Here is a 6,408-nt window from a genome sequence, read left to right as displayed (position 1 = left end):
AACAGTCCTAAATTAGTGTTGTGATTGGGCATGTATGTTTTCATTGGCCAGTGAGAGCCGTAGCAGGGATCCTATTAGGTAGTTAGTCAATTAGATTCGCTGCGATAAGCCAGAGGGTCTCATGATGTCATCATCACTAATCACAACCCCCCAAACCCGCTAATTAGTCATTATATCCTCATAATGGCTTCCGCTGTTGCTGCAGTGATAAAGTACATGCTTAGTAGTTCTGACTATTTATTTATAGAGGACACACCAAGCTATCAACCTTTGAATACCACACGCATTCGCAAATGGGTATTAGTCTGGATCCTTTGATTTCCGAAGAGCGTTATTAATGGGCACAGACCAAAAAGCCATTTGATAGACCTGCAACAAAATCATTGTATCAAACCCGCCACATATTTGACCAACGGTTGTGATTGGCGAGACCCGGGCCAGTTCTTCTGGAAATGTGTCTGAACAGGAAGGGGGCCAGACGCATCTGCCAGAGCAAATAAAACGTGAGCTTGCAGATTCATCTGGTTCCCAGGTGTACATGGCAGTATAGATTTGATCATTTATTTCATTAGAAAGTTAAATAGCTTTAATGAACCCATAACAAAGGGCTCGGAATTCGCCAAACAGACAAAGTTAGCAGGACTAATAGAAAGTGCTTGAGTGGCACAGTTATTGTAAACCGGTGAATATCAGTGGCCAATATATCTGTGTGAATAAGAACAAATGTTCAAATCAGTGTTTTTCAAAGGGTAGGTTTGTCCCATGCCCTGTGCTGTGGGCCTGCTTCCCTGTATCTCCCCATGGGGTTCAGCAGGGCTGCGACTCTAGACCCTTGCCTTGCAATGGGTTAATAAATATTTAACAATGGCCGCAGCACTAAACACAATGTTTCGGTTCATGGTTCCAAAAATGTGTTTATTGTGATTTTGACTGATGACTATCACACTATGCGTTACCACATAAATATGGTAACACATAGTGATATTTGAGGGGGCTTTGTGCTGCCGCCGCTGTGCTCAGCGGTGCTGTCATACAGACGCTGACCCTTATCCCAGCCTCAGAGGGTTGCTTGGCACACATTCAACACGGGAACTGGACGTAATGCGTTTATGTCGTCTGTGCTACCGGCTTGTAATTTCTCCATATTTATAGATATATGGCCAATGTCATGTCAGCTACATTGGCCGGTCCTGAAACAAACAATGGAATCAGCATGGGGGGGTATAACATAGTGCCAACCAAAAAAAGGAAACGTTACGACCGATTACCAAGTGATATGCTCCACTTTATGGATCCGACTGCGTTCCATTAGTCTATCAAAGAGCCTTAATGAAGACATTAATGAAGACATTAAACTATGATGCATGAACCAGAAAACCAACACTTTGAGGTCACGCTATTCGTATTTTTTCAATCCATTCAGGTCTCTTTCATTTCCCCCCTAAAGGCTCATTACCGATGATCTGTGTTGCTGCTTCTTCCCCATCACTCCCTCCCTCACTCACTCACTCACTCACTCACTCACTCACTCACTCACTCACTCACTCACTCTCTCTCTCCCTCTCTTTCTCACATCATCTCATTCTCCCTCGTCCTTTGTCTCTCTCTGCTGCCCTGTGGTGCTGCTAAAACCAAGCCATTCATATTCAGGCATTCTCTTGTTGATGATATTCAACACCAGTGGCCCGGGCCTACTGTCTCCTCTGGCCTTCTGGTGGTGGTGGAACAGCCTCCACCCCTGATCCGGGCGCCCTCCGTCCCCCCAGGGAGGCGGGGGGGTGGGGGGGCATATTCTGACACGGCAGACTGCATGCGGGCCAACACGGTGGCCTCTGTTACTACCCCCCCCCCCCCCCTTGCTGTCCTCCACCTCCCCCCTCTTCAGAGCATCTGGTTTACACACACACACACACACACACACACACACACACACACACACACACACACACACACACACACACACACACACACACACACACACACACACACACACAGATAGCCATGGCCTCTCACAGCTCCAGCGTTGGTCTCAGTGCTGTCCTGTATCACAGATAAAGGGCGCCCCAAATCCTGAGCCACTATCGGGACAAGTCAATGGGTCCAGTGGTGGCCGACTAAGCCCCTCAAGGTCTCTTCCCCCACCCCCTTTAGCCTCTTTCATACTGCAGTAGCCCCCCCCGACCCCTGGCAGGCCACACAAAGCAGAGCCTGACTGTATATTACCACCCAAAATGAGAAGGGAAAAAGCTTTGTGTGTCTCTCCATTCATTCGGCGGCACGGAGCTTCATCACATGGCAGTAATTGGCTGTGATTGAGACGCCTCGTGGTTTTAGCTTAAGCTGATGTGGTTGCGCCTAAAGCAGATATTATTCCAAAATGGTTGGATGATTGTCTCACGGGTAACAGACGGGGATGTTAGGCCTCGGGATAGACGGCTCCTGGAGGCGGGAGCGTGTTTCAATATCGATCAAGCTGTCGCAGTGAGGGGTACCAGCCATAGGTTATTCAGGGTCAGTGTGAAGGAGCTGATGGTGGCAGCAGACACAAGGGTTATGTTGACCAAACAGGCTGGAGCGAGGAGAGAATGTACCCAATGTACTGTGGAGTTCATTCACCCTCAGGTTTTCTGAAATGCTTTTAACCAGCACCATGTATAATTAATGGATACAAAACCGTCCCGTGGGTGTGCTGCTGTTAGACGGGGACTGTATACATTCCAGCTGACAGTCCCGGAATGTACAGTTGGGCAAGGACCAGGTCCCCTATGGAAGCTCACCATTAGATCACTGGAATAGGGATGTGCACATTGAACCGTAGTGTGTGTGTGTGTGTGTGTGTGTGTGTGTGTGTGTGTGTGTGTGTGTGTGTGTGTGTGTGTGTGTGTGTGTGTGTGTGTTAAAATGAATGTGTTTATATATGTGAATATCAATGTGAGTGTGTGTTTATATGTGAATATGAGCGTGTGTGTGTTCATGCCCGTGAATATGTGTGCGCCCGGCCGCGGTGCCAGGTGTATGGTGAGGTGAGCGTGGTGCTTTGCCTGTCAGCTGTGCGTACCATGGAGGCCAATAGTCATATGCAGACCTGCGCTGGATGACAGCTGTTTCCCCGGCCCTCATTCAGCCCCACGGGAGGCCTTCCCCCTTTTTAGTCAATTAATCTGCCACTTACTGTACGGGGTGATTGCCATCCATATGAAACAAGCCCGAGGGCAGAGAGAGAGAGAGAGAGCGAGAGAGAGAGAATATCTTGGCAGTAAGGGCTGTTCATGCCACGGCCCATCTAGTATCATCCCAGAGAACCGGGCTGTTAGGGGACCACGCAGACCGCATAGAGGGTTAAATTGGCACCCGCAGCCTTTCTCCCTCATCTATCTTTTTTTTCTAGGCCACGCCTGAGTGTGTCAAACACGCCCGGTTTTGCATGTTCAATGAGAGGCGCACAGTAGGAGAGAAGAGGTCTGGGTAGGTAGGGTATTAAAGAGGGGAATCGCAGCTAGGCCAGTAATGACACATTTGAGACTTCGCGAGATAAATGCATTGGCTAAGTTCTCTGCTAGTGTGCCAAGAAATATGGATGGTATAAGTTCTCCATCTGCTGGCCGTGAATTAGAACTGCAGCAAATCAGAACGACGGGAACATAATAGCAGAGTTGACAAGCGCAACAATCGATGTGTGCTGCCTGACTTGGAATGTATCTCGATGCATTATTGCGTCTCGGGGTAGCAAAAATGTGCAACAACACGTCGTTCAGGATGTAAGCTGCACAGTCATCAGCATGTTTGAGATATTTGAGTTGGGCTTGGCAGACTGAAGCCTGAGGTCATGCTGTTTACTGCTGTGGTGCCAGGCTGGGGACAGAGACGGAGAGCTCAGAGTGGTTCCACTGCAATTTCCTTGACAAGGGGTTGCTGCAAGTGGCAGCAAAATGTTTTTTATTGAGGAACAAAAGTGTTACATTTACAAAAAATAAATAGAGAGGCTTGTGTAGGCTACTAGGCTCTCTATTTGCCTTCAAATTGCCTCAGGTAAACAGATCCTGTTTTGAACTCATTTAGCATTAACAATTCAATTTATCCTTTTAATGATAACATGCTAAATTTGGAACCAGGACAACAGTGGTCTTTGAAATTGAATCCTGTGGCGATTTGGAATGAATATTGCTCTCTGAGCATTTGTTTCGCCAATCGCAACCACTAACTGAATCTTAGCGGCACACGCGACGCGCGTGTGGTGGATAAAGAATTACTTGTGCCCGACACATCTGCTGTCGTCACGGCTGTTGTCACTCAGGACAGCTGTGTCCCGGCGTACACGTGCCTCTCGTCTTTGTCCTAATTGATTCTGTTCACTCACGGTCTCGGCTGCGCGGCCGGTCTAAATATGGATGCCAAATGAAATTGAACCTCCAGAAATGGATTCATCCACTTCCTGCGGTGACATTATGCGAATGTTATAGAATTAGTGCTGGGTGATGTTGCCCTATCCATTTGCTGAATGCTTTTTGATAAAATGATACGACAAACATGCATGTTTGCACTTCGGATCGACGACTGTGTCCAATGAGATGTCTGCAATTTATTTTGCGCTAAACCTGTATGTCATTCATCCCTGTACTACAAAGTTCCTTTTCAAAATGTGTTCTGCACAAGGTTCTAGACAAGATGATATTCGGATTTGGGCCCAATCAAGGCAGAGTTTTCTCAAACCGTGGGCCAGGGCCTCATGTCACTGGGCCATGGAGCTGGGTCTCCTGGGAATACAACATATAAATATACATCCCTCTGAAGACTGATTGAACCAAAGCTCTACATATATTCTGTCTTATTAACCTATGAGAAAGGCTGGTTTAGGGCTCAATAGAGAAATAACCGTTTCATACAGTACATGACTCAAGGTCTAAAAGGAATCAACACATAAACACATTTGCATAATGTATGTTAATTGCTCATGGTTTCATTTCCAAATCTTCTGCAGCTGCCAATGTTCAAAAGAGACCATCCTAGTCCCACAGGAAAAGCAGACATACAGCAAAAGCTGTCACCTTTGCCGTACAGATGCAGGGGCAGCATAATCAGTCATGGCTAGGGGGTTCCTGGCTAGGGGGATCCTGGGTTCGATCCCCCAATGGTTACTTACAGCCTATTATAGACCAGCTAATGTCATTTATCTGAATTCAATTCACTGTAATTAGCTTTAGATTAAAGTGTCTCTAGTTAGTGATTTAATGGTAAATTAACATGGTATGTTTAGTGAAAGCAGAGGTCCCTCTGCTTCTACCCCTGTTTGCCGACTGTTGTCAAGGATTCAAGGAAACTGTTTGTGTGTTTGACGGGTCACACAAACAAACAGCAGGATATGGCTTCCAGATGACACGCAGCGCCCTGTAGACGCACAGGGCAGCCCTCTGAGCCCGGTGCGTATTTTGTCTTGTCTCGCTCGTTTTACTGAGGAAGAGTGAGTTTTACTGAGAAAGTATCCCAGGACGCTTATGCAGTGCAACCATATAGGGATATTTACTGGAGGCCAAAGGGGCTTCCCGTAGGAAAGGTCAGTGGGTGTGGTTACGTTGCTCTCACCAAGAATTATCCCCAGGCACATATATCACCTGTCCCTATGCAACGATGAGCAATTATTATTATTTTCCACAGTAGTTAACTTGAGCCGGAAATAACAACCTAGCTGCTGAGAAAATGACTGATGGGCCGTCCCCCCAGGCAAAATGAACATTGTATGATGCCGAGATACAGCAATAAAAAGTAATAAAGGGGATTTAATCATTCCGAGGCTATGCTATATGCTTTCTTAATGAAAAACTCTAGAAAACATTCTAAGAATATATTACCCCCCCCACCCCCCCCCCCCCCCCCTCAATAAAAACAAACAAACAAACACACCAAAAAATAAATAGCAATGGCAAGCACATTTCCACCAAAGCACTAAAATAAACACAACCACTACAACGGTTTGTGGTCGAGAATGAGTCACACCCCAGCCAGTTCCCCCTGGTCAGCCTGGGTGTTGCCTGTGTTTGTATACAAGAGGGACTCAGTGAGTTCCCTGTATGCTCCGATCCTGGTCCCTTGAACTACACTGCATCCACTGAGGCTGCGTGGTGATGCTTCGCAGAAGCAGGGCCAAGTCTGGCACCCACCCACACACACACCCATCCACACACCAGCTCTCCAGACCTCCGGCTTCTCTGGGAAAATGACCTCATCTGAGGGTCACAGTGGAACGTTCTGTTTTTTTTCTATGGTCTTTGCCATTAAAACACAAGCACACAACAGCCTCAAGTGAGAGGCTGTGGTGCTCAGAGAAAGGCGCAGCAGAGGACGGCTGTGTTCACTCACAAGGGCCGAGGTGGGGGAGGCACATTGGAGCCCTTTTACACCAGCATCACCGGT

Source organism: Gadus chalcogrammus, chromosome 13 (assembly GCF_026213295.1).
Source record: "Gadus chalcogrammus isolate NIFS_2021 chromosome 13, NIFS_Gcha_1.0, whole genome shotgun sequence".
Classification (NCBI taxonomy): Eukaryota; Metazoa; Chordata; class Actinopteri; order Gadiformes; family Gadidae; genus Gadus; species Gadus chalcogrammus.
The sequence above is the reverse complement of the archived record's forward strand: the minus strand, read 5'-3'. Positions refer to the sequence as shown.